Source organism: Dipodomys spectabilis, unplaced genomic scaffold (assembly GCF_019054845.1).
Source record: "Dipodomys spectabilis isolate Male_0828 unplaced genomic scaffold, ASM1905484v1 ptg000137l, whole genome shotgun sequence".
NCBI lineage: Eukaryota > Metazoa > Chordata > Mammalia > Rodentia > Heteromyidae > Dipodomys > Dipodomys spectabilis.
Window position 1 is genome coordinate 4,014,972 of NW_024870814.1, and position 26,334 is coordinate 4,041,305.

At 34.2% G+C, this 26,334-nt stretch overlaps 1 pseudogene; it reads left to right on the forward strand.

Moving 5' to 3' along the window:
• Positions 1 to 25,944, forward strand: part of LOC122116767 — a 54,833-nt pseudogene extending 28,889 nt beyond the window's left edge.
• Positions 25,945 to 26,334: the final 390 nt, after the last annotated feature.

A 26,334-nucleotide genomic window follows, 5' to 3' on the forward strand; every position in this document is an offset into this window, starting at 1 on the left:
TACTTTAGTCAATGCTGTGAAATCATCAAAGACACTAAAACATCAGTTATGAGTACAATATTTGACTCATGGGTGGAGGAAGGAATAAATATAAAACACATTAAATCATTTCATCATAAAAAATCAAGTATAACTTAATTGTGCTCAAGGAATCTAGAAATGTATTTGCAGAATCCAGAAAAAAGTAATTCTGCTGCTATACAATTACTGATATACAATTACTCATTTATTCTATACATCCTGTATTGTACAAATTTATACTTAATTTTAACTTTTGATGCTCATTGAATCTATCAATATTAAATTATAATTGTTGATAGTTCAAAGAAAAATGATTAGCTTATGGATATGACTATTTCATCCAGAAATTTTGCTTTAAAATCACATTATTTTGCTTTCTTGTGTGGTTAGTTGTTTGGTATTTTCAACATAGACAATCATGTCTTCTAGGAACAAAAGCAGTTTCATTTTTGCTTACAAATCGGTACTTCCTCAACAGACACACCATCACATTCAGAATGATTCATAAATACAAACATAAAATATATATTACATATAATATATATGAAAGTATAATATATAGTTATCAAAAATTCCAATTAATGTATCCATTACATTTCAAAATTATTAGTATTAAATGGTGATTAAACAGGAGAACATCAGGAATTTCATTTAGAAAACATTATAACTATATTATAGTTACCATTCTAACTGGTAAGCAATTAGATTTCAGTAAATTATTCCTACTAACTTAATCTTTCCACTCTTCCATTTACCTTTCCTTTTCTGTATGCATATACACATATCATACATATCCATATATCTATATACATATGTATACATGTGTACATACATATATGCAAATATATACCACAATTTCATTTAATCTTTTTATAGATAATTAAATTATTTCCATGCTATCAACTGAGAAATAGACATGGAAATTAAGATATATCTTGGTGATATTGATTTTGCTTTGTTGAAATGCATATGTACCTGTGATATCTAGATCAAGTGGTGCTACAATTTTCAATTTTTTATGTACTAGTTTACATTGTATCATTGGATCAAGGATTGGCTTTCTCCATATCCTTATTAGCACTTATTATATAGTTTATTTATTTATACTTACCATTCTAAAAGGTATGAGGTGAAATCTCTTTGCAGCTTTGGGTTGTATTTTCCTCATGATCAATGAAAAGGATTACATGTTTATGTATTCACTAGCCATTTTTATGGCTTTTGAACAGCCTTTATACATTTTTGGCCTGTTTTAAACAGGGTTATTTGGTTCATCTTTGTATACCTTGTGTAGTATCTCCAAATCCCTTGTGTTTTCAGATAATTCCTCTAATTCTGAAAAGTGTCCTTTTAGTGTCTTGACATTTTGTTTTACAGATTTCAAGTTTGTAATATCTCTCTTATCTAATTTTTACTTTTGTTTGTGTGTATGTGTGTGTGTAGGCGAGTTTGTCGGGGGGCTAGGTGTGTAATGCCAGTTTAGGGGCTTGAACTAAGGGTCTGAAAGCTTTTTCTGAGCTTTTTCACTCAAGACTAGTGCTCTATCACTTGAGCCTCAGCTCCACTTCTGGTTTTTGGTGGTCAATGGTTAATTGGAGGCAAGCATTTTGGGACAACCCTGCCTGGGCTGGACTTGGAACTGTGATCCTCAGATCGCAACCTCCTGAGTTACAATATATGAACTACAGGTGCCTAGAATTTTAGTTTAATTGATATGCTTTTCAGATTCTATCCAACAAATCTTTTTCAAGATGTATGATACAGTTGGCTTATTTTTTCCTGAACATTTTTGTAGTATTTTTATCTAAGTCTTCAATTCATGCTGCCATGATTTTTGTACACATTTGGACATTTGAACAATGTTTTTTCTTTTGCATATGAAACTCCAGTTTTCCTATTACCATTTATAAAATAATCACCCTTGACAGTGTGTATGTATATGGATGTCTTGTTAAAAATTATTTATGTGTGGATTTACTTTTGGAATCTCTCTGCTATTCTATTGACTCATAAATCTGTTTTCATGCTAGTACTATATTGTGTGTGTGTGTTGCTGAAAACATAATTCTTTAAGTCTCTTGTGTTTCTATATGAGTTTTAAGAAATTTTCTTATTTCTGTAGAGAGTACAACTGTAATTTTCAAAAGAAATTCAGTACTCAATAAACCACATTAAATGGTATGGACATTATCACAATGTTATTCTTTCAAATCATAAAAACAGAATGTCATTATTTTCTCTGTCTTTCTAAATATCATAATCAGTATTTATAACTGTACAACTCATTCAGTTCTTTGGTTAAACTTAATTCTAAGTATTTTATATTTGTTGCTAATGTGAATAATATTGATTTTTTATATTTCTAGATCATAATTTATAAACCTATTGAAACAGATTATTTCAAGAAGTTTCTTAAAAAGTTTTATTTAAATGCTAAATATTTTTAAATCATCTGACTTTATGTGTCTGGAGCATAGACTTCATGAAATTCTAATTGCTTTCAATGCATTAAGCTATTATTTATGCATCAGAATATAGTATATCCATAAAAACTGAAGAAAAATCATCATGCTGTTGTTGGATAAAATATATACATGCTGATAAATCCCTGTGATTAATGGTATGGTTTATTTCAACAGAATTTTCTTATTGATTTTCTGTCTCATGTATCTATAATTTTCTGAAATAAGAATGTTGAACTCTCTTGATATAACACAGTTTTTTTCCATTCAGGTTCATCAGGTTTTGCCTCATGTATTTTGATGCTCTGATATTAAAGCATGCCTGCCAAGTGTTTTTTCTGAAATGCCTCCTTTTTGATTTTAAAAACCCTGTTTTATTGCAGATAATTTCTATTACAGTGACATATATTTTGTCTGACATTAGTATAGCTATTACAGTAGTTTTCTTTGCTAGTATTAGCATATGTCTTTCTCCATTTTTCTACTTTTACTCTGTGCATTTTTATGTTTAAATTTGGAATTTTTGTAATTTAATTTTATTTTAAAGATGATGTACAGAGGGGTAACAATTACATGCACAAGGTAATGGCAAACATTCTTACTACCTCCCTTGTTTTTCTCTCACTTTCCTTCCCATCATACATCCCACCCAAGTTGTAAAGTTTATTTCCAATATAGTGTTTTGTATTGTTGTTGTATTGGTTCACCCCTTTGTCCAATATCTCAACATTTTATTGTTCCCCTTTTCTTCCCCAAATCAGATGAACATATATACAAGACATAAGGTACCTAAGTGAAAAACAGTGACAACAGAGGATAAACCAAAGGTGGGAATGAAAGAAAAAATAAATAACTTCACATAGTACATTAAAAACAACATCAAAGAAAAACCTCTTGTTTCCATATCTTGGAGTTCATTTTGAATAACATCATTTTATATGGTCATATGTACATAGCTACTGAGCTATTGTGATTCTCTGCAAGGACTGTTCTAGACATACTTTTTTTTTTCTGTTCCTGGGGCTACAACTCAGGACCTTGGCACTGACCTTGAGCCTCTTTGTGGTCAAGGCTAGCGCTCTATGACTATAGCCACAACACCGCTTCTGGATTTTTCTGAGTTTACTGGACTCTTAAGGACTTTTCTGCTGGGGCTGGCTTCAAAACATAATTCTCAGATCTCATCCTCCTGAGTAGCTAGAATTACAGGTATGAGCCATTGGCATCCAACTTAAATTGAGATTCTTATGGACATATGGCATCATCTTTCTCTGTGATTTTTATTTTCTACCTTGAGAATCTCTGTCTTTAATTTGGTTCAATGTAGTTCTGATTATAAAATTTCAATTTCCCTTCTTAAATCACATAATTGTTCTTGCATTTGTCAACTTTGTTCCATTGAAGACATGAACATATTAATTAGAGTTTGGATAAATTTCTTATTTTGTTATTTCCCTATAATTATGTGAGCTGATTCGTTATCTTTTCAAGCTGAAATTTGTTATTAATTTTGTGTTACTGGTGTTTTTTTTAATTCAGGGAGGAAAAGGAGTTTGTTTATTTTACTGAACAGCTTGCTCTCACTGTGCATGGTGGAGACCACATGGCTGAATAGGAGTGGGCTGAGGTTCAGCCTGTGTTCAAGTAGGAAGGGGTAGGGGAGAAAGTGCAGCCAGATCAGGGAAGATGTGGTCACACTAGATGCAGATGTGACCTCAGGGCTTAGGACCTTCCCTCCAATTAGATGGGACGTTTGACCTGAGGCAGCCCAGAATGAGACCTTAGGGGTGGTAGAGCCTGCCTCTAGGTATTCCAGTTACCTAGGTGACACAGCAATTGGGTGCAGACTTGGTCATGAGGAGGAAAGAGCAGGAATTTTTCTGCCCAGGCTTGCTTGAAGTGCAATCCTAAGATCCAACAAGTCTTTGCCATGAGATCCCTTTTTATTTCCACTTAAAGCAACAAGGAGACCAGCAGAAATAATGAGCTGAGCTTACCTGTAACTTGATAAGAATCGACCAACATTACTTACCCCAGTTATTTTTCTGTGTGTCTGGTTAAATACTGCAAGGAGGAATATCTGTAACAAAATTCAATGGACATGATGAGAGTTTTACTTACATTGAGACAAAATTAAATTAAATGATCTTTAGTCCAGAGAGGGGTTGGGGGGGGGAGAGAGAGAGGGAGAGAGAGAAAGAGCGAGAAAGAGAGTGAGAGAGAAAAGCGAGTGAGAGAGAGTGAGAGAGAGAGGGAGGGAGAGAGAGAGTGAGAGAGAGAGAGAGAGAACCCAGAATAGCTAGCCTATGAGAAGGAACCTAGCTAGAAGGGGGTCCTCGAGACCAAGCTTGAGTCACACTCTTGTGGAAACAAGCCAAAAGGTTGAAGAAAAATAAGAGGGAGAGAGCAAAGAAGAACCTGAAATTAAACATACTCTGACCATTACAATTGCAGTGACAAACACTGTATTACTGAGAATATTTTGACCAGGCCTCATTGAAACGGAGGGAGTCATTCAAACCGAGTGTCCCAGCTCATGTGTGACTTTCAGCACCCATTAAAAGTATGGGAGAGAGTCAGTCTGGTGAGTGAAGGAGACTGGACAGGTGCAGGATAAAACCAGAGAACCTGTAGAGTTCACTCACCAGAGTAGAGAAGTATGTGTATGTGGATATGAAGACTATCAATGCTATTGGTGGAAAGTTTTGCATAGTGTCTCAAGGCAGTTCATGGAAAAGGAATGGTCAGGAAATTCTAACATTCCTGACTCAAAAACTCTTCCTGGGAGGTAGATTTAATTAGGTAGCCAATAAGCCATGACCTATTCAGAGAGGAAAAGAAGTTTATTTTAGATATGAGAACTTGTCCATTGTATGGCTAGTGAAGATCATCTCCCAGTCCATGGGCTTTCTATTGATGTTGCTAACTATGTCTTTTGCCATGTAGAAACTCTGCAGATTCATGCAATCCCATTTGTCCAACCTTTCTTTGATTTGTTGTGCTTCTGGGTCTCTATTCAGAAAATTTCAGCCTGTGCCAAGGAGCCCTAGAGTTTCTGGTATTCCATCCTGTAATGTTTTCAGAATGTCTGCTTTGACTTCGAGGTCTTTGATCCATTTGGAGTTGATTCTGATGCAGGGTGATATATAAGGATCTAGCTTTAGTTTTCTACAAGTGACTAATCAATTTTGCCAGCACCATTTACTGAAGAGGCTCTCTTTCTTCCATTCTGTTTTTTAGCTCCCTTGTTGAAGGTTAGGTGGCCATAAGTCTGTGGGTTCATTTCTGGGTCTTCAGTTCTATTCCATTGGTCCTCAGGTCTGTTCTTGCGCCAGTTCCAAGCGGTTTTGATTACAATGGCTTTGTAGTAGAGTTTAAAATTTGGTATTGATATTCCTCCAACACTTTTCTTTTGGCTGAGGCTTGCTTTTGTTTTAAGGGGTCTTTTATAGTTCCATATGAATTTTTGAGTTGCTTCTTCTATTTCATGGAAGACTGTATTTAGAACTCAAAAAACTGCCCCAACAAGAAATCCTCAAGGCAACAACTGCCTGATAAATAAGTGGGCTAAAGGCTTAAAGAGAAACTTCTTTGATGAGGAAATAAGATTGAACAACAGACACATGAAGAAATGCTCAACTTCTCTAGCCATAAAAGAAATGCAAATTAAAACAACATTGAGATTCCACCTCAGCCCAATTAGAATGGCTATAATCAAGAACTCTAATAAACAGATGTTGGAGGGGATGTGGCCAAAAGGGAACCCTACTGCATTGTTGGTGAGAATGTAAACTTGTTCAACCACTTTGGAAAGCAGTATGGAGGTTCCTCAAAAGACTACAAATAGATTTCCCCTATGACCCAGCAATCTCACTCTTGGGCATTTATCCAAACGATTACAAAAAGGCTATAATAAAGCTACCAGCACAGCTATGTTTATCGCAGCATTATTTACCATAGCTAAGATATGAACCAACACAGATACCCCTCAGTAGATGAATGGATCAAGAAAATATATATCTTTACAATGGAATTCTATGTCTCCATCAGAAAAAATGGCATTGCCCATTTGTTAGGAAATGTAAAGATTTGGAAAAACTTATATTAAGTGAAGTAATCCAGGCTCAAAGAAATATAGGTCCCATGGTTTCCCTTATTTGCAATAACTAGTAAAAGTCTAGGACAAGCAGAGAAGATCAAAAGCAATGTGCATATGACCAGATAAGATGATAAGTAAAATGAACCCCAAGCTAGGGACACAAGTGGTTTTTCTTTCTTGTTACTGTTTTTAACATATTTAAAATGCACTATGTGATTTTTTGTTTTTCTTGTATGTTCCTCCCCCACTGTATAACCCCTGTTTTTATTGAATTTGATTCTGGTACCCTGCATCTTGCATATACATTTTTCTAAATTAGGGAGGGGAAGGGAAATAACACAATACTGAAATAAGGATACAGGTTGACCCATTGTAACAATGAGTTGTACAAGACACTATGTTGAAAATGAACTTTAGAACTTGAGGAGGGGAGGTGGAGGAGTTGAGGAGGCAGGAGGGAAGGGATCATAGGGGAAAAACAAAGGAGGAGGTAAAAATGCTTGTTAGGAAATGTACTCATTACCTTACTCATATAACTGTAATCCCACTGTACAGTATTTTTACAATAAAAAATATATTTCTTAGAAAAAAAAGTTTGTTTTACCTAACTTATTTCCCCTTCCGTGCATGGTGAAGCATGGCTGAAAAAGGGGTGGTTATCTTTTTATATATTCTATATTTTTGGTATTACTGCACTCAGCCTCTTTTGTGGTTGTTATGAAGGCAATCTTCCTCTTCAATTACATACCCAGTCTTTGGATTATACATTTTATTGAGTATTGGACATAATTTTTAAACTTCATTTTTTTCCAGTTTTCTTTTTTAATTTTCCTCAGGTATATTAGTTCTTTTGTCCCCTAAGAACTTCCTTAGATGCAGGCAGGCTTTATAGTTCCTTTATTAGTAGCCACTATTATTTAATGAACTACTCTGGATGATGAGACAATTGGTCATGGAGGTTATTTAGGATTTAAATGGGGCTCAATTTTTGGAATTTAACTAGAATTTTTCTTTCTTTGATTTTTGTTAGTTCTGCATGGCATAAGGAGATGGAATTGGCTAATTAACTTTCCCTATGTATATAAGGTATTGGACTATGTATGTTGGGAAGGGGGTTTTTGTTTAGGAAAAACTGCTGGGTCTACTATGAGAAGATTCTTCATCCATTCTAAGTGCTTGAAACAGTAAGAAAATTTTCTTGGCTTGTTACAGTGAGGACTTATGGTGTTCTTGGAAATAAAACTCACAAAATTGTGGAGTGTCACAACATTGAGGCTATCTCAAGCTAATTTACACTTAACTTCCACTCCATTTTTTAAAAAATTTGCTGGTGTTTCACACCTATAATCCTAGCTATTCAGGAGGCCAGATTTGAAGATCATACCTTGAAGCCAACCAGGCAGGAAAAGTCCATGAGACTCATTTCCATCTAACCACCAAAAAACTCAGAAGTGGAGGTGTGTCTCAAAGTGGTAGAGTACTACCCTGGATCAAAAATGCTCCAGGACAACACTCAAGCCCTGAGTTCAAGTCTTAAAACAGACAAAAAAAGGGCTCACAATGCATATAACCTCAGCAGAAGTTCCTAGGCTGAACTCAGTCGATGCTTTCTGTATTTTGTAATCTCTTTACATTTCAGGATATGGTTTTGCTCCCTCACTTTATAGTTATAAGAAAACTTGATTTTCAATGTTTTTGCAGTATCATCTCTTAAGAATAATAGTGACAATTTTATAGTCTGCCCATATCATAGCTTAAACCATCTGTCTCCCTGTTTCCCAAAGTTTTTAGTTTTTGTGAAGATTAAGGTTTATGGTTTCACTTAATGGTTAATGCTATTACATAATCATATACATGTGAAATATTCCTGTACAGCAAGGTCTTTAAAACTTAATAAATACAGAATAATAATGTTCTTTATATCCTGATGGAAAGACAATATAAGCAAATAGCAATGGTAGTCATTTGAAATTGCTTTGACCTACCCTATTAAAGTCTGTGTTTTATTTCAGCCCATTTTTCTTTAAAATATTGTATTTCATCTATGGCTTTTTTTTACAGTTACCAGAAAAAAAATACATCCTCATTTCATATAGTATTACCATTGTGACGTAAACTTTCCTACTTTTTCATTAGCTTTCTCTTTTTTTCTTTCTAAAAGCCAACACAGTTTATTTCAAAACAAAGTACAATGCACAGATATTATTTCATGCACCTTACCTTATATTTCCAGACCAGACTTGTTTTTAACCTGAAATCTCAACTTTCCTATCCTCAAAAAGTTTTTAAAAAAATAATACCTATCCTCTTCAGAGAAGTTTTGCTTTAAGTCTTTAGCCCACTTATTTATTGGGCAGTTGTTTCTTTGAGGATTTGTTGTAAGAGGATTTAATTTTTTGAGTTCCAGCTATATTTTAGATATGAGACCCTTGTCCATTGTATGGCTAGTGAAGATCTTCTCCCAATCTGTGGACTTTCTATTGATCTTGCGAGCTATGTCCTTTGCCATGCAGAAGCTCTGCAATTTCATGCAATCCCATTTGTCCAACCTTTCTTTGATTTGTTGTGTTTCCTGGTCTCTATTAAGAAAATTTTGGCCTGCGCCAAGGAGACCTAGGGTTTCTCCTATTCCATCCTGTAATGTTTTCAGAGTGTCTACTTTGACTCCGAGGTCTTTGATCCATTTGGAGTTGATTCTGGTGCAGGGTGATATATAAGGATCTAGCTTTAGTTTTCTACAAGTAGTTAACCAATTTTGCCAGCCCCATTTACTGAAGAGGCTGTCTTTCTTCCATTCTATTTTTTTAGTTCCGTTATCGAAGATTAGATGGCTATAGGTCTTTAGGTTAATTTCTGGGTTTTCAAGTCTATTCCATTGGTCCTGAGGTCTATTCCTGTGCCAGTCCCCAGCTGTTTTGATTATTATGGCTTTGTAGTAGAGTTTGAACCTTGGTATTGATATTCCTCCCGCACTGCACTTTATGTTAAGGATCATTTTTGCTATTCGGAGTCTTTTATTGTTCCATGTGAATTTTTGGATTGCCTCTTCTCTTTCCTTGAAGAATGAGGTTGGAATATTGATAGATATCTCATTGAATTTGTAGATAGTCTTGGGAAGTATTGTCATTTTCACGATGTTGATCTTTCCAATCCAGGAGCATGGGAGTTTTTGCCACTTTCCAAGTTCTGTTTTGATTTCCTTTTTTAGGTTTTTAAAGTTTTCATCATAGAGGTCCTTTACTTCTTTGGTTAAGTTAATTCCTAGGTATTTTATTTTTTGTGGGGCTATTACAACTGTAGTTACTTTCCTGATTTCAGCCATGCTCTTCTCATTGTTGGCATATAGAAAAGCCATTGGTGTTTGAAGGTTAATTTTATACCCTGCTACTTTGCCAAAGTTTTGAATCATCTTGAGTAATTTGGGAACGGAGTCCATGGGATTCTTTAAATACAAGATCATGTCATCTGCAGATAGGGGGAGTTTTACTTCTTTTTTTTCCCCTATTTGGATCCCCTTTATGTTTGCATCTTGTCTTATTGCTGTAGCTAGGCATTCTAATACTAGATTGAAGAGCAGTGGAGAGAGTGGGCATCCTTGTCTCATTCCTGAGTTTATAAGAAATGGCTTTAGTTTTTCACCATTGAGTATAATACTGGCTGTAGGTTTGTCATATACAGTCTTTATTGTATTGAGGAAGGTTCCATGGATTGCTAGTTTTTCCAAAGAACCTTCATCATAAAGGGGTGTTGGATCTTGTCAAATGCTTTTTCTGCATCTATTGAGATAATCATGTGGTTCTTATCCTTGCTCTTGTTGATGTGATGAATTATGTTTAGTGATTTGCATATATTGAAAGAAGGATGGCCAATAGACACATGAAGAAATGCTCAACCTCTCTAGCCATAAAAGAAATGCAAATCAAAACAACCCTGAGACACCAACTCAGCCCAGTTAGAATGGCTATAATCAAGAACTCTAATAACAACAGATGCTAGAGGGGATACGGACATAAGGGAACCTTACTGCATCGTGGGAGTATAAACTTTTCAACCACTTTGGAAAGCAGTATGGAGGTTCCTCAAAAGACTCCTCATAGAGCTCCCCTATGGACTGGAACTTTTTTCCATTTACCCAAATGATCACAAAGAAGACCACACTAAAGCTACCAGCAAAACTATGTTTATTGCAGCATTATTTACCATAGCTAAGATATAGAACCAACCCAGATAGACATCAGTAGATGAATTGAACAAGATAATGTGGTATATATGCACAATGGAATTCTTTGCCTCCATCAGAAAGAATGACATTGCCCAATTTGTTAGGAAATGGAAAGACTTGGAAAAAATTATATTAAGTGAAGTAAGCCAGGCCCAAAGAAACATAGATCCCATGGTTTCCCTTATTTGCAATAACTAGTATATGTCTGAGTCAAGCAGAAAAGGGCAGATAAGTTGATGTTAGTGGAATGAACCCCAAGTTAAGTATTCAAATGTTTTTTTTTGTTTTTTCCCTTTCTTTAATGCAATTGTTTCTATCATATTTATAAGATGATTTCTATGTTGCTTTGTATGTCCCTCCCCCACATTATAACCCATACTTTCAATGTATTTGATGCTGGTATAATTTGTTGAGAGGAAGGGGAAAAAAACAAATCGTTTAACTAGGGATAGAGGTGGATCCATTGCAACAATAAGATGTATAAGATATTATGTCGAAAAACGAACTTAACAACTTTGGTGGGGGCTCGGGGGAGGATCAGATGGGGGCAAGGGAGGAGTATGGGAAGGGACAGGAAGGGGACACAACGAGGAGGCAACCGTGCTTGATAAGAAATATACTCGTTATCTTGCCCATGTAATTGTAACTCCTCTGTATGGTATTCTCATGATAAAAAAAAGAAAAAAATAATACCTATCTCATGTCTGTAATTCCAGCTACTTAGGAGGCTGAAAATGAGATTGCTATTCAAATCCAATCTGTATAGAAAAGTACATGAGATTCCACCTCCAATTAAACTTAGGATCGAGTGGTAAGGCACCAATAGTTAGTGAGAGTGTAAGACTCTGAGTTTAAGTTCTAGTATACTGAAAAAAAATCATCTTAAGTTAATTTAAATTATATAATTTCACTTAAGGAGGCCTAAAAAAATAAGGGCTCCAATTTACTCAGAATCAAAACTGTCTTACAGAAATCTAAAAGTTATTATCCATTGTAAACTGATAACTTTTTCTGACTTCAGTAATTGACATAGTATGATATTATGATTCAGAATAACAGTAAAACAAGAGAAACTACTTGTTTAGGATTTTCAGTAAATTTAAATATGTAAAATATATTTAAAAGATAGTTTCCAGCTGTTCCTTATAAGGAATTCTGAATAACATTTTCAGCTGAGGGACAAACATATGGCTATAGAAGGAATACAATCAGGAATACCTAGTTTTGTATTTACTCACTAAGAGAAACAAATATAACTTAACTTTAACTGCCAAAATAAAATGTAGATCTGTTAGTCAAAAGTATATCTCTTAAATCAATCTCTTTAAATGGTGTCAATTCTTTTCCATTTGATATCAGTCATCTATATTTTGAGACAAATACCTGAAATACAGTAAAATTAAGACCTTTAACAGTATTCTTAATAAAGCATGACCAATCTGTTTGAAAATACAATTGTTTAGGCAAAAGTCTCTATGTAATACTAAATGAAAATCAACATAAAATACTTTTAAATGAAAATTTATTTAAAAACCTCCTTCAAAATTGAATGATTATTTTTCTGTAAAGGCTACAAACAAATGTTCCACTTTCTAAAGGCCAAAGTTTCTTATCAGTTGCTGTGAGAGCACTTTACCTTGCTTTGAGATTTGGTCCTTTGATCAACAAGACCAATACTATTTATTTCTTTAAAATTCGATATCTTTCTCAATTGCTTGGATTTTTTTCATTTTAAAGACTGTCTTTTTAAAAATTTAATATCACATTAATAGCATTTTCCAAGGAATGTTCATAGCAAGGAAAATTAAGAAATACTAAAGAAAGGATTTTGAGGATCCAGTATTTTTATGTGGTCTGAGATGGAAAAAGTGAATATATTCCTTTCTATAATAACATTTTTCTTAGTTTGCATATGATCTATTCCTCATAAAGAAAACTTTATTCAGAGCTATAAAAGGCCTGGAAAATGTTTAGATTTATTTGAGTTTTTAATATTGAAATCCCTAGGCTTCTTTTATAAAAGATTTGCAGTGATAATTTTCAAAATGTAAATAAAATTTGATCTAACATGGATATCCATATTATACTCATTTCTGAAGGATTAGCAAAATATTACTTTTTCTTTTACTTTGTTTAAATGCCTTTTCAGAAAAATGAAGCAGAAAACAGAAAAGGTTTCAGAAGTTATGAAAGAAACTTTTCAGATTAATTTTCATATTGCAATAGTCCCTGTAGAAGTGTGCAATACTTCGAATCTTGAAGTTCTTTATGCATCTCAGTTTGTATTCACGTCAAACCCACAACCTGACAGTTAATAATTATTCAACTTCTTTAATTATGTGTTCTGTGATGCAAACCATATCGGAATAAGTCAGGGCCCTACACTAGCACAAACAAAATAATTTCTATGTGGTCCACCTTTATCCCAAGTTTTAAATCAAAGTAGTATTAAGATAAATTTGTCTTAAATTGTGATAGCATTTTATAAGGCAAAAATGAACAATATGAAGAAATGTAAATACAAGACAATAAACACAGACTCAGATGAAAAGATAATAGTCTCAAAACTACAAAATCTGGTGATTTTTCTGATTAAAGGAATGTGGAGGAGGAATTAGTAAATGCCCTAGAATATTGCTGAGTGGTTTGATGACTTCCATTTCTCCTGGCCAGATTCTGTCCTTTCTCCTTCCTCCAACTTTTCCTCCTTATCCTCCTTTGTCCTACTTTTCCTTCTTTCCTTCTTCCTCCTTCCTCCTCCCTCTTCTTCCTCTTCCCCTCATCATACATCTCTCCTCCTCTTTCTCTGTGTTTTCCCCCTCATTTAAAAACATTCTGTCTTCTTTTCCTATTTTTCCATTCCATGAAAAACCTTGAAGAAACAGAGGAATAAATAATACATTTTTTTTCAAAAACAAGATCATGAAAAGTAAAAAGGAGAAGTCTAGAGTGATTTGAGGAGAAGCCATAGGAGTATTAGAATAATAAAGGGGTATAAATATGATCAAGACACATTGTATTCATGAATGAAATATTCTGATAAAAACATTTACTAAGGACAATCTATTACACACCAATAAAATTAATACATTAAGTTTGTATTTCTATTTTGCCACAATTAAATAAACTCTTGGTAGGAAAAATATATGTCATGCATTCCATCAATCAATAACAAAATATAAGTAACTTATTTAAAAGTAATCAAATTTAGGTAGGTAGAGACAGACAGACAGAGAGATAGATAGATAGATGATATCCTGATCTTACCACTGTATTGATGCACTTCATTTTCATGTGCAGAACTTCTCCTTGCCACAAAGCCATCTCCCAGAGTCCTTCATCATGAAACAATTCTGAAGACTCTCTTCTTCCATAAACTATAATTTAAAAGACAGAAATTACTGAAGTTGAAAATAGCTGAAGTATACCTAAGCTGTTTCCAAAGATTTTGTTCTAATCATCCAACGAGGACAGAGAGTTGACAAAAGAGAAGTTGGAAGAAAATTTTATCTAATCAAAGCAAGATATGTCAAAGTCTAAGTAAGAATTGTGCATGGTCTGGCATCAGTTACAGGGCTGCATGGCCTCTGCAATTTGGTGCAAGTGTCAACTGCTTTGATGAAGCATCTGCTCACCTGACAGCTTCTCTCAGTACATTTGCTGCTGGCTGTGAGTTTGAGTAGATAGGAAGAGAAAACCTTTTATCCTGTATTGTTATAAATGACTTTGTGCAAGTCAGTAAATCCTCAAGGTTTTAATTTTGTATTCACTCGTAATGTCTTTAATCTCCAAGGATGTTCATACATTGCCTAGCTCTAAATTAGACATAGACACTTTAACAAAGTAAAGCTTGGTCTTGAAAGTGAGCTGGTTATTATCACTCTGTTTCTAAGGGACATTCATGTGAAGAGAATCCAGGTAGTCATTTATGGCTGTTGTGTTTGAAATTGTAGATGTAATATGGAAAGATGCCTATTACACACCAGTCATAGATTCAGTTTCAACATTATTTAGACATAAGCTTTTAATTTGGTTTATCACTGCAGAAAGTTGGGTTATTATATTTATAAATAATATTAAAAGATAGAGTACTAATAATCCCAATCCCTTCTCCTTCAGGAAGCCTTAAAATGTCTCTGTAAATACCTTCTCAAATCTCAAAGCTAAGATTAAAAAGTTCCTGTGATATGGTAGCCATTTTCAAGTTACAGTTAGGTTTTATCTTATACCAGGAAGTATGAATAGATTACCAGATATTTCTAAATGTAAGAATCATACCATCAAACATTATAATAGCCATTTTAGCATGTCCCAGGTAAAGGAAGCCTGAAACCCAAACTCCAAGCTTAGCCTGTTTTTCCTTATTGTTATTGTAAAGGTGATGCACAGTGGGTCTATGGTTACATAAGCCAGATAAAGAGTACATTTCTTTTTCAACAATGTCACCCCTTCCCTTGCTCTCTACCAGTTTTACCTTCCTGTCCCCACCCACAAGTTACATAGTTCATTTTCAACATAGTGTCTAGTGAGTACCACTGCTGCATTTGTTCATACTTTATTATAGCATTTCTATGCTTAGTCTTGTTTTAACAAAATGTCATCTGTACTGTAGAGGTGGACCTTTGCTGATTTTATCTCATGCCATTACATTTTAGATTTTAATCATTCTTGCTAAAGTTTTACACTTGTAGAATTTTTTGTAAATACTGAGAGGGGAGAGATATTTTAAATTATAGATTCATTATAGGCATTTGAGTGCTTGAGTTTATGGCAAATAAAAATATTCACTTGATGTTTAAGCAAAAAATATATTTTTAAGTCTCAAGTCTGAGTGTACATAAGTAACATCATGGTAACAAACAGATGATGATGATGAAAAGTGGACAGTTTTACAGGCTGCTCATATTATGTATAATATAGAAATGTCTACATGGAAAGAAGATTACATACAATTGTCCTTTATCAGAGCACAGTAATATTTGTTTTCTTTTCCTGTCTATTATGGAGGCTGAGATCTGATAATCTTTGTTTGGCACAACCTGGGCAGACCAACCCACAGGTTCTTATCTCTAATTAACTGGCAAAATTTTCTGGGCTCTGTTTTTTGTAGAGTGCCAGCTGTGAAGAAAATAGGGTGCTAGCCATGAGCAAAATGTATAGTGCCAGCTGTGAGAAACAAAACCCAAGCTAGAGTCTTAGGCCTTGATTTCAAGCCCTAATACTTACATATACAAACATGCATGTATGCATATGCATGCACAGACACATACATGCACCATAAAAACACAAGCAGATAAATATTTTGCTGTTGATCTCATGGTTTTCATTAGTAAGGAAATTGTTCAAGAGTGAAGCTTGCAAATTCCACTAATTGGCTTCAAAATATAAATAATATCAGGGATTCATGGAGAAGAGAAAAATGACTTTATAATTTTCTTATATAAAGTGTTTCAAATATTGAAGTTACTTACAATAGTTTGTATTCATCTTTATCCATTAGTGTTCCGTTGGCAATCATTTCATCTTGGATTTTCTAAAGAATCTTAACAATATTGTGCTATGAATTTGTAGGGAATTTATCATGTTAGAAATTATTCAACAATTATAGGAAGAGATGCATGGTACAATAAGCCAATCATAGGAAACTATAAAGAGAAATAACAAACTTCATAAAAGAAAATAATGGATAATATTTAAATGTCACTTTGACTCTTTGTTCCTTTTATTGCTTTCCCTTATTAATAGAAAACAAAAAGTAAGTGAGAGTATAGGACCTGGGGCAGTGTCCTATTTTACTGGCTCATAAATAATAAAGTTTTCTTAAAACCCACTGGGTCACAGAAGTAGATAACTCAGTAATAATAAAAAATGATTTAGACAAAAAGTCTTAGAAAACTATATAAACTTTGGAGGAAAATCAGAAATATGTGGTGCCTGTATTTAAAGAAAGTAATACTATTAGCATCATAAAGAAGTTATCAAAAAGAGAGCAATGTAAGAAGAAAAATAACACAAAAGAACAAATAGCAAGAGATCTCATTTTTCTCCAGACTTAATTCTAAAATCAATGAGAATAAAATAAACAACTCAGCAGTTTTTAGCTAAATTTTCAAGTACAGTATAATAGTCTTACAAATGATTAAAAGGTGAAAGAAGATTTAAGATCTTGAGCAAAGAAGTAAAGTACTAAAATTATCCTACTAACTGTCAAAGCTTATTTTTAAGCCCAATGAAACTTTTTTCTTTATTGTGAAAATACTATACAGAGGAGTACAGTTACATGAACAAGGGAATCAATACATTACCTATCAAGCAATGTTTCCTCCTTTGTTTTTCCCCTCCCATCCCTTCCCTCCCAACTCCACAACTCCACTCCCCACCCCACAAACCCTGACACCCCCGCCCCGTCTAAATTGCAAAGTTTTTTTTCAACATAGTGTCTTGTACATCTCATTGTTACAGTGGGTCAACCTGTATCCTATTTAAGTATTTTGTTTTTTCCCATCCCCTCCCCAAATTAGAAAAGTGTATATAAAAGATGCAGGGCACCAGAATCAAATACAGTGAAAACAGGGGTTATACCATGGGGGGGAAAAGATGCAAAGAAACAAAAAATCACATGGTACATTATAAATAAATTGGCATCACGGATTGGGAGAAGATCTTCACTAGTCAAACAATGGACAATGGTCTCATATCTAAAATATACCTAGAACCCAAAAAATTAAATCCCCCAACAACAAATCCTCAAGAAACAACTGCCCAATAAATAAGTGGGCTAAAAACTTAAAGAGAAACTTCTCTAAAGAGGAAAGAAGGATGGCCAAAAGACACATGAAAAACTTCTCAATTTCTCTAACCATAAAAGAAATGCAAATCAAAACAACATTGAAACACCACCTCAGCCCAGTTAGAAAGGCTATAATCAAGAACTTTAATAACAACAGATGCTGTAGGGGATGTGGACAGAAGGGAACCCTATTGCAATGTTGGTGGAGTGTAAACGTGTTCAACCATTTTGGAGGTTCCTCAAAAGACTCCACATAGAGCTCCCCTATGACCCAGCAATCCCATTTTTGGGCGTTTACCCGAATGACCACAAATGAGACAATACTAAAGCTACCAGCAAAACTATGTTTATTGCAGCATTATTTACCATAGCTCAGATATGGAACCAACCCTGATGCCCCTCAGTAGATGAATGGATCAAGAAAATGTGGTATATATACACAATGGAATTCTATGCTTCCATCAGGAAGAATGACATTGCCACATTTGTTAGGAAATGGAAAGACTTGGAAAAAAATTATATTAAGTGAAGTAAGCCAGGCCCAAAGAAACATAGGTCCCATGGTTTCCCTTATTTGCAATAACTAGTATATGTCTGAGACGAGCAGAAAAAGTCAGATAAGTTGATGTTAACCAAAATGAACCCAAAAATAAGGATTGAAATGGTTTTTCTTTCTTGCTGTTGTTTCTAACATATTTATAAATTTATAAGATGATTTCTTTGTTGCTTTGTATGTCCCTGCCCCACGGTATAATCCCTGTTTTCACTGCATTTGATGTTGTGGAAGGGAAGGGAAAAAACAAATTGTTTAAATAGTGATACATGTGGACCCATTGCAACAATGAGATGTACAAGATGTTATGTTGAATAACGAACTTTACAACTTTGGGGGGTGGGCAGGGATGGGAAGGGGAAACAAAGGAGGAAGCAACAATGCTTGATAAGAAATGTAGTCATTACTTTGCTCATGTAATTGTAACTCCTCTGTACCAGATTTTCACAATAAAAAATATTTTAAAAAACAATAATAAATTTTCTTTTTTTATTGTGAAATTACTGTACAGAGGAGTTACAATTACTTGGGCAGAATAATGAGTACATTTCTTATCAAGCATTGTAGCCTCCTCCTTTGTTTCCCCTTCCCATCCCTTCCCATCCTCCCCCGCCTCTCCACCCAATCCTCCCCGAGGGGGGGGGGGGCCCCCACATGAAAGTTGTAAAGTTCGTTTTTGACATAAGGACTTGTACATCTCATTGTTGCAATGGGTCCAACTGTATCCCTATTTAAACGATTTTTTTAAAAAATATAGGGTTAGAAACGTGGATCAAAAAATACATTAGAATCGATAGAAAGAAAAAAAAACACTTGTGTCCCTATCTTGGGGTTCATTGTGCTTAACAGCATCTTATCTGGTCATATGTACATAGCTTTTAACCTTTTCTGCTTGTCCCAGACATATACTAGTTATTGCAAATAAGGGAAACCATGAGATCTGTGTTTCTTTGGGCCTGGCTTACTTTACTTAATATATTTTTTTCCAAGTCTTTCCATTTCCTAACAAATGGGGCAATGTCATTCTTTCTGATGGAGGCATAGAGATAGAGTTCCATTGTGTGTGTGTGTGTGTGTGTGTGTGTGTGTGTGTGTGTGTATCACATTTTCTTGATCCATTCATCTACTGAGGGGCATCAGGTTTGGTTCCATATCTTAGCTATGGTGAATAATACTGCAATAACCATTGTTGTGTTGGTTGCTTTAGTATGGTCTTTTTGTGATCATTTGGGTAAATTCCCAAAAGTGGGATTGCGGGATCATAAGGGAGCTTTATGTGGAGTCTTTTGAGGAACCTCCATACTGTTTTCCAAATGCTCAAGCTTTCTAGCCATAAAAGAAATGAAAATCAAAACAACCTTGAGATTCCACCTCACTCCAGTTAGAATGGCTATAATCAAGAAATCTAATAACAACAGTTGCTGGCGAGGATGTCCCAGAAGGGAACCATACTGCATTGTTGGTGGGAGTGCAAACTTGTTCAAGCCCAATGTAAGCACTTCTAGTAAGGAATTCACTAGGTTAGTTCCACATATGTATCTAACATGTTTGATTGAAATCACTGCTTCTATTACTCAAATATATATTTTTGAAGTGATTTATTTAATAATATACTAATAGCAGTTGAAGAGTATTTTAGTTACAAATGAGTTTTTTGTCAAATGGCATTATATGATTTTTTTTGCCTTTTAGAAAATGTAACAAAAATTGGCATGAATTGGATTCTAAGAAAAGCACATTTATCTTATTCAAATAGTAATGTCGAATAGTAATGGAATTCTTCATATCAAATATGTAAGATATTTACTTTCTAAACCTCTATTACTTTTTAATTTTCCTTTTTCTGCTTTTTTTTTCTTTCTACAGGAAAATAATTGTTAGTTTCCTTGGTTGTTGTCTTCTAGTTCAAAGAAATAAAATGATATTCCTTTGATGATCCTTGCATCTGCCAACAGATATATTTATAAAGATCCATTTTATACTATCTATACCTTTTGAACCTGAAATTTCAACTTCTGATTCTTTTCACACAGGAAAAATTAAATATATTTATGTTCATAAAAATAATATTTACTTTGGTAGAAAATACATTTTTTTACTTGTTTGTTTGAATTTGAGATAGAGACTCTGTATGTAAATAACCCAATTTAACCTGGGACTGTAGATGTTCCTGCTTCAGCTTCTTGAGGGCTGGAATTACAAGTATGCCTTTATCCTAACAAGCAAATTTCTCACTGTGTTGACTGTATCAATAATTTTTGCTAAGATTCAGTATAGTCATATTATTAAAATATTGTTGTCATCAACTTATTATAAGATTTTGTGTAAAATTTGCATAAAATTGTTACAAATCTCTCTATAAATACTATAGTATGGAACATAGGGAAGTAGATGGAATAAATCTAAAATCTAAAGGCTTACATCAAATGAGTTTAAATTTCTGCCTATATTTTTCTAATTTCTATACTGAGAATGTTTTACACATACAAATGTATATAATTTTGCATATGTTTAAATAAATGATAGATTCCAAATACTTTACAACTAACAAAATACATAACTGTTTATGAAACAATCCTGCAGAATTCTTGAATTCTGGTACATTTAGGAGCTTTCCATCACTGTATACATTTATGGTTGACCTGTTTTAGAGAGAATTCTTCAAGATACTAGAGGATTGAATAAATAGACAGTTGGGAAGATCAGGAGGTGTACTACAGTGATCCAGATGATATTTCTTTCTGTACTTACGTAGATCAAATGACTGGATCTTGTCTATGAGGGAAAAAAAAACATGCAAAAAAAAATTTACCCATCAATGGGCAGATCTTGTGGATACCTTTTGTTCATACATTGTCTAATCACCTTCTCAGTCTGCATAGATGAGAGCAATGCATTCTGAAAACATGGAATTGCAGAATAGAAGTTTGGATCGCTGAGTTATTACTTGAATGAGAATACTTTAAAAAGTTAAGGAGGCTGGGAAGGTGGCTCAGTGGTAGAGCGCTTGCCTTGCATGCCTGAGACCCTGGGTTCGATTCTTCAGCACCACATAAGCAAAAAGAAAAAAGCCGGAAGTGGCACTGTGGCTCAAGTGGTAGAGTGATAGCCTTGAGCTGAAGAACTTGGGGACAGTGCCCAGGCCCAAAGTTCAGGCCCTACGACCAGACCCCCCCTCAAAAAAAGTTGTGTTAAATGTGTGTGTGTGTGTTTGTCTGTGTGTCTGTGTGTCTGTGTCTGTGTGTCTGTGTGTGCATGTCTATGTTATATAAGGTGTACTGTAGCTAAATATCCAGTCACTTTAAATATTCAATAGCATTTATGTTCATGTATGACAGTATTGAAATAGTGACAATTTATATTTTAATTTCATAGATAGTTCCAATAACTTTTTTTCATGGTAGTTCCAATAATTTCCAGTTTTGTTCAGGAACCTGGCCAAGAAAATGTTAATAAGAGATGTTTTCACACAACCTGAGCTCTTCTCTACTAATGTCTGAAGGATTATGTTCATTTGCAAAACCAAATCAACACTATAATCTCAATTAGAGAAGGCACGTCTTAATTTTTGTTATTTTCTAAGTAGGCTTCTCTCAATATCTAAGAATAAAAGATTTTTTTAAACAAGCAAATGTAGATTAATAAACTATTGAGTAATATAGTTCTGAAAATCAAGAGAAGTATCAGTTGTAAAATAGAAATTGAGTGGTAATTAGTAAGACTATACCTAAGCAAATTAGAACCTTAAATTACAATTTGGTAATAGATATTTTAGCAAGATAATGATAAAGAATAAGGAAAATATGTGTTCCCTTTTTTCTGAGCACTATACACCATAAGCAAAATACAGAAGCATTATATTCAATTTCTCATTGTTATCTATCTCTCAAGAATCTGGAATTGGAAGCATGTTCCTCATGCCTAGCCAGTGTTTCAAGTTTGTGTTCAGTTTACTAATTCAGGTTTTTCTACTTTTTGATACTTTTATGGATGCTACTTTGTTTCACTTGAAAATGTAAGCTTAGTTAATATGTCAGTCTCTCATATCGTTTCCTGTCCAAATTTTTCTTCTGTCCTTTACTACTTAATAGTTACAATTAATGCTCTTCTTTTCTATTGTAATTAATAATATTGGTTAAAGAAACAAAGATCAAATTACCTATCTATGGCCAGTGAATGAGGAGAACCAGCGCTGTTTGCCCTCAAACAACTTATTATACCAATAGGGAATAGATTTTCATATTTTCTTTGGAATACCAGAAGAACCATGTCCAAGAAATTAGCTGTAATCTTATTATAAGAATTTAATGAGTAGCTAGCTCATCAGCTCATTAATAGGAAGAATCAGTATATGTCCCAGTACATTTAGTTCTTGACCTCACAACTAGGACTTGCTGTTCCTCAAACAATATACCATTATAGTATTATCAATCCCAAATTAAAAAAATTCAGAAACAAAATACCTTAAACTGGACTTAGATTATTAATAGCTTCTAGAGCAGAACATGATAGTTTATACTAGCAGATTGTATATTCAAAATTAGCTAAAAGCTGAGCTCTATTGTCTTGCATTTATAATCCCATTTACTCAGGAGGATGATATCTGGAAGACTAGTTCAAATCTATCCTGGAAAGTTTCAGAGACTTTATTTCCAGCTACTCAGCAAAATATCAGCCTGGAGGACTGGCTCAAGTAATACAGTGCCAGCTATGCAAGCAAGTTAAGACAAGCCTAGTAAACTCAAATCTCTGAGTTGAAACCCTAGTATAAACAATAATAGAAGAGAAAAGAAAATTTACTGGAATACAAATATTAATATAACTAAAATAATGAACTGTTTATTTTGCAAGTTATATGTCAAATCTCAAGTTGTATGCTGTATTTATTAATTACAACCCAATAAAGTTGAAAACGGAATCTTAATACATTAACTTGTCCTTTCCATAAGGAAAAACTTCAAAATCCTATGGAGACTATATTCTCTCTCCTGAGGTAAAAATAAGCCACTGTATTTCTTACATGAACGTAAGATTGGGACTAGCTGAAGAGTAAGCACATGTAACACATAGCTTTCCTTTCTCAAATACTAATTCAGGAAAGAAAAATATATTAAAGATTAAATAGACCTGGAAACACACCTTAGTAAATGGAGTCAAATTAATAAAAGTGGAAGTGAAAAAAGCTGAATTAATTCACATTAGGTTACTCATTATTTTTAAAGTACTTTCCATAAGAATCAACAGGTTATTTGAATTCAAGTATTTATCACATCAATTGTTTCAAGCATTTTCTTTTCTTCTGAAGTAACTTAGCTCAATTATCTTTTTAAGTTGAGTTATGACAAAGATTTACCGTTACCATTTTTGCAAAATATGAATAAAAAATATGCTGTTTTGCAATTTTTCTTCACAGAAGATAAAAGTAGAGAGAACAGGGTAGGTTGCAAGAAAACATTGAGAAATTTTGAACAAAATAATAGTTCTTTCCCCCAACAACAAATCCTCAAAGAAACAACTGCCCAATAAATAAGTGGGCTCAAGACTTAAAGAGAAACTTCTCTGAAGAAGACCTAAGGATGGCCAATAGACACATGAAGAAATGCTCAACCTCCCTAGCCATAAAAGAAATGCAAATCAAAACAACATTGAGATACCAACTCACCCAAGTTAGAATGACAAAAATCAAGAACTCTAATAACAACAGATGCTGGAGGGAATGTGGACTGAAGGGAATCTTACTTTATTGTTCAACCACTTTGGAAAATAGTATGGAGGTTCCTCAAAAGACTCCACGTAGAGCTCCCTATGACCCAGAAATCCCACTTTTGGGCATTTACCCAAATGTTTACAAACAAGACCACACAAAAGCTACCAGCACAACTATGTTTACTGCAGCATTATTTACTATAGCTAAGATATGGAACCAACCCAGATGCCCTTCAGTAGATGAATGGATCAAGAAAATGTGGTATATATACACAATGGAATTCTATGCCTCCATCAGAAAGAATAACATTGCCCCATTTGTTAGGAAGTGGAAAGACTTGGAAAAAATTATATTAAGTAAGCCAAGCCAAAGAAACATAGGTCCCATAGTTTCCCTTATTTGCAGTATCTAGTATATGTATGAGTCAAGCAGAAAAGGTCAAATAAGGTGATGGTAGGGAAATGAACCCTAAGATATGTAATCAAATGTTTTTTTTTTCTTTCATGCGATTGTTTCTAATGCATTTATAAGATTATGTCTTTGTTGCTTTGTATGTCCCTCCCCCCACAGTATAACCCCTGCTTTCACTGTATTTGATGTCTGTATAATTTGTGGAGGGGAAAGGGAAAAACAAGTCATTTAAATAAGGATACAGGTGGACCCGTTGCGACAATGAGAATTACAAGTTGTTATGTTGAAAATGAACTTTACAACTTTGGGGGAGGGTAGGGGGGGAGTCGGGGAGGATTGGGTGGGGGGGCAGGGGGGGGAGGATGGGAAGGGATGGGAAGGGGAAACAAAGGAAGAGGCTACAATGCTTGATAAGAAATGTACTCATTATCTTGCCCATGTAATTGTAACCCCTCTGTACAGTATTTTCACAATAAAAAATAAATAAAAATTAACAAAATAATAGTTCTTCTTTGTTGAATTCTAACAGGAAGAGTTCTGAGAGAGTAAGAGGGAGAATAGCTTAATATTGCACAAAATCATGGAATTTCGACTTGTCTGTGCTTTGTGAGGTTAGCAGTATTCCTCAGTGCTAGGAAAGTCTAAGAAATTCACCTATCACCAAATTAAATGTGGGAAAATATGTAAACACTAGGCGAGTTAAAAGAAATAAGGAAACAAGACAGAAAATGTTACACTTATTTTGTCTAATATAACACAGCTATGACAGCCTTGAACCAGTATTTTTAATGAACTCCCTAAACAGAAGAATATACTACCAAAGCAGGTAATTATCAGAAAAATAAATTCAATTAAAATGTGTAAAAATGGAGTATCACATTTCTGACAAAACTAGTTATTTTTCAGAAGCAGTGAAAAGGATTTGCAAATTGGCTGCTTAGATTTTTTTGTTGTTGAGAACGTCAGCTTTAGTGAGCTATAATTCTTACATTAAGCGTTCAATTTGATATTTTTGTATGTTCACTAAGTTATACAACCATTACCATAATGAAATTTTGAGATATTTATATCACTCTGGATGCTCTGAAGAGCACCCTAAGGAATTTCAACCTTGAAAACCAGGCAGAATGGGAGATCATCAAGAGGAATTCCTCTTCAGCTCCCAAAAAACCTTCCACCAAGAAGCTCTTGCTGGAGCAGATGAGCCATCATACAGAAATTGAATGAGAAGTTACTAAAAAGATAACAAGCTGCTGTCAGTTTTGAAAGATATATACGTTGATTCCAGAGATCCCGTGTCTTCCCTGAAGGTAAAAAATGTTCAACCAAAGCCAGTGCCAAAGGAGTTCAGAAGGCCAAAAGACCATCACTCAGAAATAAATGTCCACAGCATTCCTAAAGGCAAAATTTCCATTGTAGAAGCACTGATACTTCTCAATAATCATAAAATTTATCCACAAACGTGGACTGCTGAGAAAATAGCACAAGAATACTACTTACAATTGAGTGATGTAAATTCCATTCTCAAATATTTTGTTATTTTTGAAGTCTTCTCTCCTGAATATAAGAAAGCACTACAACCAAAATGAAGAACACCACAAAATGACTTTTCATAGCTTTGTGCTGTTTATTACTTCTGTTCAGCATACTAAATTATACCAGTCACTGTGTGTGTCATGCTCCCAAGTATGAGAACACACTATTTATTGAGTTCAGAGTTTCTAGGATTTGTTCATAGAATATATTTTGTTATAAATATTAATTTTATTTATGAACTGGTCTTATGTACACATTAGCATGGCTAATCACATCTATAAAATTACTGTAAATTAAAGAGAATTTGTCATTTTAGGCATATTGTATCAAATCAAGTAGCCAGAATTCCACATTTAAAATTCAAAGGGTTTCCTTCCAATTAAGGTGATTAATACTTTGTTGTAGAGTTTTAAAATGAGAGCTTTCTAGACTCCAGGACAGATGTAATGTTTTCTTGTTAGGGAAAGAACCTTCAACAGTGAGATAGAACAATATAACTCCCCCCACCCCCAAAAGACAGTGAGGATACTAGA